The 13,974-nt window shown below is 42.8% G+C and overlaps 1 protein-coding gene across 1 annotated transcript in view; it reads left to right on the top strand.

The window, feature by feature from the left end:
* Positions 1–10,824: 10,824 nt before the first annotated feature.
* Positions 10,825–13,974, top strand: part of PLEKHH2 (pleckstrin homology, MyTH4 and FERM domain containing H2) — a 75,753-nt gene continuing 72,603 nt past the window's right edge. The window contains exon 1 of the mRNA XM_048483004.1: positions 10,825–11,019. The gene's annotated coding sequence lies outside the window, so the exon portion shown is untranslated. The remainder of the gene's footprint in view (positions 11,020–13,974) is intronic.

The following is a 13,974-nucleotide window of genomic DNA, read 5'->3' as shown; positions in this document are numbered from 1 at the left end:
GGTCAAGGCTTACCTTTCCTAGATTTTAACCACAGACTCCCGTACTCCATAATGTCTGTTTATGTATTCACATCTGCTGTCTGAAAATGAACTTTTAGCAAGAGAACCTAAGAATAGCCCACTGAATCAAACTAATGGCCCATCTAGTCCACCATCCTGTTTCACATTGAACTAAACTAATGAGTTGGGCCCAACAACAAGACTGATATTCAGCACTTTGATGTGGTGAGCTCTGCATAGTCCATAAAAATTATGCCACAATAAATCAGTTTAGGTGCCAGGTTTGCTATGACATGACATAATATTCATGACATCCTAAGCAGTTATGCTCTGTTTAGAATGTACTGCAATTACTTCTGAGAAATACAGCCAGTAGGCTTGACAGTTGGAAAACTCAAAAATCTACCACAGGATTTTCACATAACTAACATTTGCATGACTTTCTTCATCTAGATGAACTGAGAATATGCTATTACAGAAATAATAATACTTTTGATAGTTTTATTTAGATATTTAATTCGTCCTGATCACAATCATGGTCTATAGTAAATGCCATCATTCTCTTCCAAGAGGAGTTGTTACACTTCATATTACACTTTTTATTGTTCAAAACGTGGAACTACCAAATGTGAGTAAGCATGCCTTCAGATTTCTAGACTAGGAAACAATCACAATATATACCCCACTAAACATTCTCTTCTCACTAGACACAGTGTGTAACTGACTTCTCTCTGTGACACACCTCTGAAGATGCCAGCCACAGATGCAGGCGAAATGTTAGGAACAAGACCTACCAGACCACGGCCACACAGTCCGGAAAACCCACAACAACCAATCACATGTTGTGCTCAATAGAACCCAAGCCAAAAGGATGTTTATTTTGTAACATTGTTCATGTCTTTAACTGGTTAAGGTTATTAATATCTTTGTTTTTCATATATTAGAAAAGAGGAAATGTATTTTTGAGAGACCTCATAATATTTTTAAGATTTGTATCATTGTAATGCAGTGTTTCACCACTCTGTGGCAGCAAACAATTAAACATTTTTTTCTGTGCACAAACCAATGCATGGGCATTTGGAAATCAATCACACTATATTCAATGGGCTTTATTCCTAGGTAAGCATGCATAGGAGTAGAGTCTGAATTATCATAAGTACAATTACTCTTGTAAGGCTTCAGCTGTCAGAGATGTGTGATTGTTTTGGATTGTATTTTCCGTGTACTTAGGTGACTACATCCAGCTAGATTCAAGACCTGGGACTACAATAAATTTGTATAACATCATGATTAATTCTATGTTTATTATTTAGAAATTGCCTGTGTCACCATGTAACCTCAGCTTGTGGGTTCTGTGGGGCAGTACTTGGAAGGAGTTGCAAAGAACCAAATTTAAACAAAACAGTTTACTTCTCTTTACAAATAACATTAAACATCAACATTTAACATTTCAATTCAAGGTCCTGTTCAGGTTGCATTTCAAGTCCTTCTAGTTACAGTCTACTGATACTGCCAAGTCCAGTTCTTCTTTGCAAGTGGGTTGGCTCCTGAGGACTCCAAGGGCTTGATGAACAGGATGCAACATGATGAAGGTTTCCAGGAGAACTCTCACCCATTACAACCACAAAAAGAAACCCTGAAACAATAAACTCCAACATTTACAACATAGGAAAAACAAACAACTATCTTCCCAGTAGTTCCCAATAATATTGCAGTTTACCTTAACAAGGTGTTAAGGGCTTATAGAAATCAAGGTCCGAGTCTGGTAGCCTTGTCGTCTCCAAAGAGCTCTGCAGCCTTTCTGCTGCTCTGAGTCTCCACCCCCTTACTGGTTCAACCCATTCTGGGCATGGGGGTTACAACCACTCCAGAGAAAAACAAAACACCATAAAACTGTTAATTAATAAACTATTAAAACCTGAGTATGTGCAAACAGCATAAACCACTGACCCACTATTAAAAGTCAGATAGAATTGTTCAAACACTACAAGAAGGCTGTACAAACACTCAGCCCCTAAATTGAAAACCTATGAGAGCCAGACCTGAAAGCCTTGCACATAAAAGAGAATAAGGGAGGCACCTAGCAAGCCTCAAATAAAAAGGTGTTCCATAAAAGGCAACTGTTCTTCTGATGGCCTTTTACAAACACCAGGACTTCTCACTTCAGAAAAAAAAGACAAATAAGGGGACACATGGTAGAAGTTAACTGCAAGTGTCCAGACCACCAGATAGGAGGCAAGTCTCAGGATCTCACAGCAGGGATTCTCAGGTCACAGTTCAACATCAAAGCTGAAGTCAGACAATGTAAATGCAAAGTCAGAAGATGTCCCAAGACCTCAGATCAGGGTTAAAGCCCATATTCCAAGGTCAACAAGCAATGCAAAGATCAGGTGATGCAAAGATTCGTAAGATGTGTTATCAAACAACTGGTAGGGTCATCAACAAGACTACAGCTGCACTAATCCCACAATGGCTTTAGCCTCACTGCAGTCACATCTATATGGCATTCCCCTACAGATGAAGTTGGTCCCACATTAAGCTCCTCTCCACAAGCTGTTTCAGCCCCTTTACTCATTAGGAGTATGGGGTCCAGATCTTTTAATGACTTATTGGTTTCTCCTGGCATTTTCTCAGCAGAGAGGAGGTCTTGGCTGCCAAGTGCACATTTCTGCACCAAGTGAAAGCTTCAGCCTTTGCTCTTCACTGTCTTTTCTCCTGGAGTGCTTCAGGAAACTGGTGGGTTTGGCAGTGGGCAAGTCCATGCTGGAATGTCCCAGCTTTGCAGCTCCACTGGCTCAGAAGGCAACACTCAGGATCTCTTTATGAAGATCCCAAGACCCCCAACTCACAGTGAGGGTCTGCCAAGGCCAGCTCCTACCCTCCCCCCGGGGGGGGGGGAGCCAGCAAACAGCTCAGCTGGCGAGCCGCACCCCGGCATGGGGAGAGCTGCCAAGTGCTGGCCCCCCACCATCAAGCCCCACCCCCCAGCATCTCTGCAGGCCAGCTACTGCCCTCTCTAGGGCCTGGGGAGGGCAGAAGCTTGCCTGCAGGGAGGCTGGTAACAGGACTCTGCAGCAGGCGGCCCAGGCAGGCGGCTTGGGCGGCCACGGCAAGCCAGATCCTGCCCTTTTTGGCCTCCCTGGGCCTCTCTGGGAGGGGGAGCCGGCCTGCAGCCACAGCAAACAGCTCAGCCAGTGAGCTGCACCCCAGCATGAGGACCCGGCACCCCCCACGTGATGAAATGGTGTGCACTTCCCATGGCCCCGAATGGAAGCCAGTAATTAATATAATATTGTGTCTATATCTGTGCCAAAAGTTAATAAACATGGACAGCCCGATCTAGAGCCCCTGACAGCCAGGGACAGCACCACTGTGGTGCCATCCTGCCACCTGCTGCTTTCTGGTGGTGCAAGGGGGAAAAAGCACACACACACACGCACACATACACACAGCCCAATACCAGTAAGCAGAGGTGGGATCCAGCAGGTTCTCACCAGTTCCCGAGAGTGGGTTACTAATTATTTGTGTATGCCGAGAGGGGGTTACTAATTGGGTCCGCTTTTCCATCTCCACGCCCTCGCCTCCCCGAGAGGCATACTGCCTTTGAACGTGAAGGTTCCATATAGCAATTGCGACTAATAATGTAACTCCCTGAACTGGGTTAATCCCTTTCAGGTACTGCAATTCATTGATTCTCAGCCTTTTGTACCTTTTATCTCACCAGTCTCTATCAAAGAACCTGTGTGTTTCACCATTGCTGTGTTCAGATTTGTGAGTTGGGGCATTTTCTATAATGTGATAATGATTTAAAAATGACCTGGTGCAAAAAAAAATTGGGGGGGTCATGGTGGGTTGGCTGCCCATGGGGGGGGGCATCCAACTCAGGTTTTGCCCAGGGCTCAGGTTTGCCTAGGTATGCCTCTGACCCCTTTGCTGGGGGGGGGGCTGGCGAGGGAACCTGTTACTAAAATTTTTGGATCCCACCACTGCCAGTAAGCCCTCCTTAATGGATTTACGCCACCTAAACGGATGGTGTAAGTCCAGGGCCAAGGTCGTGTCATGAATAGCTGCAAACCTGGGGTGGAAGCTGACTAACATCAGCTCCACCCTCAGGAATGCCCCAGTCTGCCCTCCCGTGCCAGCATCCAATTGGGATGCCAGCACAGCTTCAGGCTGCCCCAGGTTCCAGGTTTTGCCACTACAGAGCTGGAAGGCGGCTGGCTGCTGTAGCCTTTGTCCTCTCCACTGATGCAGGAGCCCGTTATGCCAGCAAAGAGGGCAAATGCTTTGGTACAGCCATGCACTTCCTCCACAAGTAGATTCCCACACACACACAATCTGGATTTGGCCATTTAAATGATTTGCTGCACAGTGCAGTTCATCTCAGAATCAATATTGACATCAAAATGTCTGTCTCATGCAATTGTACTTTTAAAATGAAGTATATATATAGCCTAAACTGCAGTGTGAGTGTGAATCTATGTGAACTTTTGGAGGGATTTGTTTTTTTGCAATAGTTGATGTATAGTTGCTGCAATACGTGAAAAATTATACTCTTTATATTTACACATTCATCTTTAGACTCTCACCCATGGCATTTTTTTGTGAAAATCAGATAAAACCAGAGAAGCCCTCAACTTTGGAAAGTGCAATTATGCTTTTTCACCCACCCAAACCTTGCATTTACTGACACCAAACTTTATTAAAATCATTTAAAAAACAACAGTCCCCTAAAATAGTGTGGAAGATTTTTTTTTTGCACAGAACATTAAAAATTCTGGGGATTCATAATTTTTCCATCACAAATTATTGCTGCCTCAAATTTAATCTTCCTTCCTTGTCTGGGGGAGGGTTACAATAAGTAAGGAGTATCTATTTTTTACTTAAGGACAAATGTAAGCATATATTGTACATTGTATTTTAAGTATAAACAAGCCTTTATTGGCATACAGTATTTTAAGTATAACATGATTTGAGTACTTCAAAATCTTGTTGTGGGAACTATTTCTCACTGTTCTTGTAAAATTTATTTTCATTATGAATAGTAACAGAACAGAAAAAAGAAAGAATCAAAACAAATATTACAGTTGTATTGGACGACTAACAAAAAGAAATTGCACATATTATACTCAATTATATTATACACAATATTATACACAACATTCCATTTTATAGTAATCAAGGGCACAGTGGGTCCACAGTATCTTTGTACATGCTAAGAGCCACACAAGGCTGCAGCGTTTGGGACTCTTTAGTTTAGAGAGGAGACGTCTGAGGGGGGATATGATTGAAGTCTATACAATTATGCATGGGGTAGAAAATGTTGACAGAGAGAAATTTTTCTCTCTTTCTCACAATACTAGAATCAGGGGGCATACATTGTAAATGCTGGGGGGAAGAATTAGGACTAATAAAAGGAAACACTTCTTCACACAATGTGTGATTGGTGTTTGGAATATGCTGCCATAGGAGGTGGTGATGGCCACTAACCTGGATAGCTTTAAAAGGGGCTTGGACAGATTTATAGAGAAGTCGATCTATGGCTACCAATCTTGATCCTCCTTGATCTGAGATTGCAAATGCCTTAGCAGACCAGGTGCTCAGGAGCAGCAGCAGCAGAAGGCCATTGCTTTCACATCCTGCACGTGAGCTCCCAAAGGCACCTGGTGGGCCACTGCGAGTAGCAGAGTGCTGGACTAGATGGACTCTGGTCTGATCCAGCAGGCTAGTTCTTATGTTCTTATGTTCTTAAATCAGATGTGGCTTGACTTGATTTGTGTAACCAGCTATAAAAATTTTCATTGGTTGCATCTTCCAGAATGGTAGTTCCAACAGAGTAGGCATATGCAATCTTAAGCAAAGTTATAAATCAGTTGAAAAATGGATGGCCTGTTGCAGGAAAAGTAAACAAGTTTATTTGTTGCTCTGTAAAGACTAACACATTTTATTACAGGTCTAAACTTCTATTACTACTGTATCGTCACTTAACAACCCTTTTACTTAGGAGATGGGGGGTGGAAATAACAGGATTAAGGGGGCCTGAATATCAAAAAAGTACAGGATGATATTAAGAAAGATTCCAAATGAATCAAGAAACTACATAAAGTATTAACTTATTTTGGTTAATATGTCAACACCTGCAAAGAGGGAGGTGTTTCAGATTTTTCTAAAATAATTAGAACCTATAGTCAGTTTGAGATCCCTGTTCAGCCCTAGGGAGGAGATACTGTGTCAAACCTTTTGATGAATTCTAGTTCAGCAGCTGGCATCTGCCTTTGAATTTCTTTTGCCAGAAAAGCGTAGCTGGGAAGCTGCTATTTTCTTCTACTGGTTTCTTGATATTGCAATTTTAATTTCAGGTGTCCATATTTTCTTCTGCAAAGGGGCTTATTTGCATGTGCAGACAGCAGAAGGGTATTATTAACACACATTGGCATCATTATTGATGGGCAAGTGCACAAACCCAAGATACTATAGCTGATGTTATTAGGTGTTGTAATAAGTATATGTGAGGACAACACAGGGATCATTGTTGTGGCCCCAGGTTTGTGCCTCTGTGGTTGCCCCACTGTTGTTGCAAAGGAGATGTATTAGGTTAGGGGTGTGTCTGCATGCAAGGAAAAACCTCCCATCCAAAACTTGTGTGAGAAATATCATTATCTAGAATGGCCTGTGGATCATGGATGTTGTGTTGAACGGATGTGAACTAGCGGTGTAAGTAACAATCAGTGATTTCTGTTGTTACTGGTGAATGTTAGATGTGTCGGGTAAGTCTGACACTATTATTCTGGGTCTCTGTAGAAATAAGAATGGCCAGCTGACTTGATGAGCATTATTGCCTGTTGCATAGACTATTTAATTTACTTAGCCAGTTTGTTCCCGTTGGGACTAATCCACATACATTCCACTGGGATAGTTTACTTTCCTGCCTAGATCTCTGAATTGCACAGCACCATAAGGAGTCTATCACTTTGACTGCTTGATCTGCTCATCTATTTGTAACAGCCTCTCCTAGGGTTGCCAGAAGACATGAAGAAAAATGTGCTTTCCCTTTAATAGAAGTTTAATGTGTGGAAATGGGCAGCTGAAGCTTTCAATGGCATGGAGGTAAAGAACATTACCTGGTAAATAACGCTGCATTGGCCCTCTACTAAGGAGGAAGGATTTTTTCTTTACGCCTATTGGCAATCTTTACTCTTTTTTATACATATGAGTGTGTGTAGGTGCAATATAAAACTGACAGTACAATTTTAAGCATCTGATTAAGTGGATTCAGTCTCATGAAAGCTTTTGCTACAATAAATGTGTTCGTCTTTAAGGAACCACAAGGTTACACTGACGACAGCATACACTAAAAAATAAACAGAAGTCTAGTGGCATTTTAAGGACTAATATGACCTTATTTCAACATAAACATTTATGAGCAAGAGCCTGTTCTATCAAATACATACAATGGGTCATCACTACACCCACTGTGGTTGTGGGCCCATGTAGACATCCAAAGCTGTGTCATTAACCTGAAGCATCAAACAGTTGCAAATTGTGAAGTTATTTTGAATGAAGATCAAGTAGCAAAGCTTGGCAGCAAAATGTATTATGCTATTACCAGAAAAAAATGTTTCTGGTGGCTGGTTTATAGTAGTGCCTGAGATAATATTCCTGGAAGACTACCAATGGATTGTAGTTTTCTCAGGAAGCCAGTGATATCTCACAAATAACTGTGGGTGGGTGGGGTGCTAATGGCATATGGTTTGATTATAGAATCTGTATGTCCAGAAAGCCCTACTGTGATTGTGTCAGTGCCTAAAATGATGGAAATGATTGGTTGCCAGTTTGTGTAGTAGATGGAACATTTCTGGCCAAAACTCCTTGAGTGTGTCTGCTTAGCTTTGCTCCTGCATAGATAATTAATTAAACTGACATAATAATTTGTTGTTCATGATGATAACAGTCTCTGTCAACTTCTTTGACTGTGTCTGAATTGTTCTGTTTATTGCATCCTTTTTTGTGTTGTAAACAATATTGTTTGCTACTTATTTCAGCTTGGGCAGAGTGACAAAAGCATTCTGCCTGAAACCCAGTGAGGAACTGTAACCAACAGGAGAAGTCTGTATAGAGTTATTTATTTGTAGCATTGAGAGGATGACAGTGGATTATTGGTGTGTTGCCCATTGGTATGCTGAGAAGATGTACATTCTGTTTCTTTTGCACATTTCATCCTGATATAACAAGTCCACAGATAGCATAAGAGGCTGCTCAAAGGCTCAGTTTAGCTTCATACATTGGGTGGGGGGGAACTATTTGGTTGGTTGTGCAATTTTAAAACTCATACTGCCTCCTATTATATTCAACTTTAAAATGTCTCTCTAGGCATTTTCACACCAATTTGAGGATGTAACACTATGCCATGTTTGAATGCTGTTTGCAAAGGTCTAGTGTAGATTTTACAATTGTAGTAAAGATGGTGGCAATACAAACCTTTAGCCTCTAGAGAGTAAACATCCTTATACTTTATACCCCACAGCAAACAACATTAACTTGTGCCATTCTCTTTTTATTTAAATGTATTCTATTTCTCCATAAACAAATTGTGTTAAAGCAGCTAAAAGACACTTCATGTAATCATGTGTTAAACAGTCAACCCCTTTTGGGGTACAAATTTAGAAACACGAAAACAATCAATGTCATATTTCTGACAGCATGATGAATTGGGTTCAAATCAGGACATGCACTGTGATGTTCCTTTTTGCTTATTAATCAGGAATCAGGTACTCATTCAGGTTCCTGCTTACATTCACACAGCTGAGATGGGTGTGTTCAGCACAGCATCCATTTATTAGCAAGAAGTTACAGAGATGAGTGCAACAGATTTCAAGACAAAGGCAGTCATGCAGTCTAAAATTCTAACTAACAGAACTAGGGAGTACAACTAGGGAGTAGACACAAATATCAGAGGGGGGAACCAACTGTTCCATTGTAATGTGCACAAATAATACACCACATGCACAACCTGCACCAAATAATGAGTTTACTGAGTCCTAAAAGCAGCAGATTATCTGTTAAGGGCTCAGTTCCTCCTTTGAACAAGGACTCACCAGATTTAGCTTTGCTAGTAGTTGGCCCTGGAACACTGGAGTTCAAGGCCGCAGAGTACCTCTAAGCATGTCTCAGAGGTGAGTCATGTTGGTCTGCAGTGGTACAGTTAGATTGGTGTCTAGTACCACCTTAGCGATCAACAGAATTTTCAGAGTACAAGTTTTTCAAGGTCAAATTTCCTTTCACCAGATAAGAGTAGGAATGGAGATCTCTGAGTATTTTTAACCCAGTCAAAAAAAGGGAGGGGTGTGGTAAAGAACGTCTGTAAAGGATGCAAAGGTACAATGCATATTTCAGTCTGCTTGATTAGAGCAGAGGGAAGATTCTTGGGGCAGAAAATTAGCATCACTTGTGAGATCAGAATGCTATGTCCCTTTTCAGCCCTGGGGCAAGGTGGGGGTCTGTTCTGAACTTGTGAATGAACTCAAATTTAGCAATCCTGCCTTGTAATTTCCCCCTGAAGTTTCTTAGTTTGAGGATTGCCACTAAGGGAAAGACTTGGAATATTAAAATGTTCTCCCACTGAGTGTAATGGTTATTTATTTATATTTATACTTTAGATTTATTAGCCGCCCTCCGGGGGCGCACAACACAATATAACAGTTAATAATTTAATTAAAACCAATAACAATCCAACATTCTAATAATGTTGGATTTATGTCCATTTATTCTTTTGCTTAGGGACTGACTTGTTTATCTGATGTAGGGAGTGAAAGGGCATTGCAGACACTAGATTATATATATAATCCCTTGCATGCCACCCCTCACTCCCTCCTCTCCCTTGCATGCTACCCCTCCCTCCCCTCCCCCTCCGCTAGGGTGGGCGGGCAAGATCCAGATGCCAGGCCCCCTCCCCTCCCTTGCATGCCACCCCTCCCTCCCACCCCTCCCTAGCATGCCACCCCTCCCCCTCCCTTCGCATGTCCAGATGACTGCCCCTTTCCCCTCCCTCCCCTCCCTCTAATGTTAAAGATGAGCAAGTGAATGAACCTGTAATGGCATGGCTGGTATTGTTAGGTCGAGTGATTGTGTTGTCACAGTGGGTATGAGGACAGAGTTAGCATCTTGGTTTGGTGCAAGCCCTGGTCCCAGAGTCCACTCTATGGCCATGTTAGCAAGGGTGCTGGTGTGGGTGAAAAGTTGTTTAGGGTTAGGAGGCTGTCGGGGGACAAGAAAAAGTTTGTCCAGCATAGGTTGTTAATGATACATCTAAACACACGCACACTTACATCAGAGGCCAAGTTAAATCTTGGTCCCCATAAAGCAGGGTAATGATATACCTGGGCTGCAGCAGATGAGACTGCGCCACCTGATTCCAGTTCTTAGAGTACCTAATACAGAATTCCCTGCAAACTGAAAACTGGCACATCAGGATGGATTAGTCACCTTCTTTTTTGCATGATATGCGCGTTTTCTTTTTCTTCTTAGACAGCATTTAACACGATGGGGTCATCCTCCATCTGCTGTCCGAAATGGTGTGCCCGTTCTGCAACCTCTTTGTCCTACATGTGTGAATCAGAATCGGGCTGCCTGCACGTGTTATGTACTGGAAAGTTAAGCACGTAAAAAAATATATATCTCGACTTGTGGGACAGAGAGAGAGAACAACTCCCTCCCTCTTCATACTCCGGGCGACGCGTGGTAGTTTTTTCCTCCCCTCTCCTTCCTTCAGCGCAAACTTTACAGGTCTTGGTGTCGCAGCCACCTCCTTTGCAGAGTGGCCTTCCAGCCCCGCCTAAACTGTTGCTGAGTGGTTGGCCGGGCTGCCGCTCAGTCCAGGCGCCCCCGGCCGCTGTTGGGGCTGGGGGGATAGGCTGTGCCAGGAAACTCTCCGTGGAGGCAGTTGCAATTCTGCTGGGAAAATCTGAAATCTCCGCTGCAGAAGATTCGCCAGTCGGGAGCGGAGCGCCCCTTCCCCCGCAGGTTTGCCTTAACTTTTTGTCCCCCACCTCGACTTCTCCTGCCCCCCCCCTCCCCAGGAATGGGGCGCTGCTAAAGTTTAGGCGGAGGGACTTAACTGGGAGCAGGGAAAGCAGTAGCGTTGTTAGTCATGCCTCTTTCTTCTTCCGTCCTTCCTTCCCCCATTTTCTCCCTTCTTTCTCTTTTCCAGCTGTGTGGAGAACTTTAGCAAACAGCATTTTTTTAAAAAGGTTGTCAGAGTGCGTAGATTCAATCAGGCGGGGTTGTCTTCTGTTTTTCGCCCATTTTCTCTCGTCGAGGTGTAGCGAAAGTCCAGGTTTGATCAGAGTATCTTAGGTATCCCTGACAACGTAGCGGCAGGGTTTGAAAGTGAGGTCAGAGGCATGCAACATGGTTTTCCATACGCCGTCAGGACCTGCGAAGTGATTGATTATTGGCAAGGGTGGGGGGTTGCTTCTGAACTATCCGTTCCCTTCCAGTCCGCAAAACATATGAGATTTAGGGACAGGGGCTTTTTGCAATGCCATCCTGAACAGAATTGTATCACTGACTCCTGTGGACTTGGGAGGATGTTACTCTGTTTAGGATTTCACTGCGCGAGCCTTGTGACTTTTCTTTTTACAGTATTGGCTGTTTGACAAAGTGACACATGGAATTTAGTTGCCTGTTGCTGAAGGATGATGAAGCACATCATTGTGAACTGCAGTGCTGGGAAACGGCAGGACATGTCTGTAGGTGGCATGTGTACATGTATTCTATATGTGTGGTGTAGTGGTTACACACAGTGTCTGACTAGGGTCTGGGAGAACCACCTTCTCATGCCGTTCTACCATAGAACTCATTTGGTGACCTTGTCTCTCAGTCCAAACCACCTCACAGGGTTATTGTTGTGAGGAGAACCACTTTGCATCCACAATGGCAAGAAAAGCAGGATAAAAATATTTTTGAAAAATCTGAAAACCTGAGTAGGGACTCAAGTCTGCCTGGAAGCTGCAGTCTGCCTTGAACTTGTTAGCACACAGCCATTGGGAAAGGCATGCACTATATTCATTCTCAACACCCTCTTCCTTCATTATTAATATATTCTGTAGTTGTCCTGGTGTATAAAATAGGTTCCAGAGTATTGGTTCAGATTCAGCCCCAGTAAGGGAACTGTTCTTCAAGTTCTTTGATCATTACATTTGCTTTTTTAATCTGCTCCAGCCCACATGCAAAGACATGCAGATATGAATGCAGCACACAGAAAACGCTTGTCATTGTCCAGATTGTGAAAACTTACCCTTGAGAATTTTCTCCTGCTCCTCATGCTGGCTGGGCTCCCAGAACAACTGCTTTTGAGTAGGAATATGGTCAGTTCTCTCTTGCCTTGTGATAAGGGAATAACCTTGAACTGAAAGGAAATTTAAAGGAGTCCAGTACTCAGAGTGAAATAGCATTATTTTTGTATAATAGAAATCCTTAGATAATTATTCCATAGGATTGTAGTCATGCCTATGAATGTTATCAGAAGTTCCCGATATCTAATACAGATTTATAATAAAACTTCACCAACATTTATTTGAAAGGAAGACAACTCTGAATATAAGGCCAATTACGCACAAGGTGTTTGCTGCATGGAGGAGCCAAATGTCCACCATGGCAAAATTTCTTGTACAGAGGTATTTCATCTAGCCCCTCTTTCACTTTCCACTGTCTCTGAGGCAAGCACATCCACTTATAGCACGATTTTAATTTTGCTTCACTGTCAGAGCAGGACAGATTTGCCAGTGGGCACTGCTTTGCCCCATACCTCTCCCCTCCACCTGTAGCCAATTATCTAGTCTTACCCCCGCTCCCTTGTGCGGCTTTGCATGCTTCCTCCTCCTCCTCCTCCTCCTCCTCCACATTGCTGACTACTTCCCACGTCTTGTCATTTCTACTGCCCACGGCCTCCCTGCTCCTGCATATCTTTAAATCTTTAGATTTTAAAAAATTAAATAACCATATTGGTATATGGATAAATCAGTACTAACCCTAAAAATTAGTAAGTATAATAAGCCTAGTTGATCAGTTCAAACACCCAATTTGCCCCTGTATTTGATCAACAAACGGCGATGTCTCCAGCTTCATAGTTTTATACACAAGCAATCAGTGATTCCAGAGCACACTGGGGAAAGCCCGTTGGCCTTGACACTTGGGTTTACAGCCGATCAGGAGATAGATGATTGTGAACCTGGGGAGCTTAGCAAATGGAAGTTCACATTGTCCTTTTGCAGTTTTGCAGTTTGCACACCGCCATTACTCCCCCCTCACTTCCTGCCATAAAAGACTATCAATGTTCAGGCAAAGTGTACAGATGCCGTATTCAGGATTTTCTTTAATAGTTTACTTTTTTATGCTGATACATCAATTCATCAATAGATTGATCTATTGATAAGATTGAAGCGAAACATTAAGGGTCATATTAAAAATTGAAGGACGCATGCACGATAGAAAACATTGCCCCCCCCCCCCAGTACACAAGCAAAAAGCCAGCTGATGGGTAATGCCTGCCCTGCTGCAAACAGGGCAGTGGGTGATAATACTGAACATGCCCCAAAACAAAGACTCCCCAGTCAAATCGTTTTGAAGTTGCGGAAACCTTGTCGTCCGTAATCGGTCTAAGGCAATCCTCTTTAAAATGTTATTTTAACAAGAGAGCTTCAAGGGATAATGTCACTCACATCCCCTCCCCACTGCCACCACAAAAAATTATTGGACACAACTGTAACTTGTATGCAGATTTAAGACGACCTCCCTTTTGATGGCATACCTGGGGAAGAAACTAGACTTCAAGTTAAGTAAACATAGTTGTCACAACAGTCAGATTTCTAGTAGAAGGGAGGCATTGTTCTGCATTCCTTATTCTGTCTTGCTGGTGAAGAACAAGACAGTGACAGCCCTAGGTCCTCAGTTACAGACAGTATGATACTGTAAGTC

This window comes from Sphaerodactylus townsendi, linkage group LG01 (assembly GCF_021028975.2).
Source record: "Sphaerodactylus townsendi isolate TG3544 linkage group LG01, MPM_Stown_v2.3, whole genome shotgun sequence".
Taxonomy (NCBI): domain Eukaryota; kingdom Metazoa; phylum Chordata; class Lepidosauria; order Squamata; family Sphaerodactylidae; genus Sphaerodactylus; species Sphaerodactylus townsendi.
This window is presented reverse-complemented; position numbering and strand designations above follow the sequence as displayed.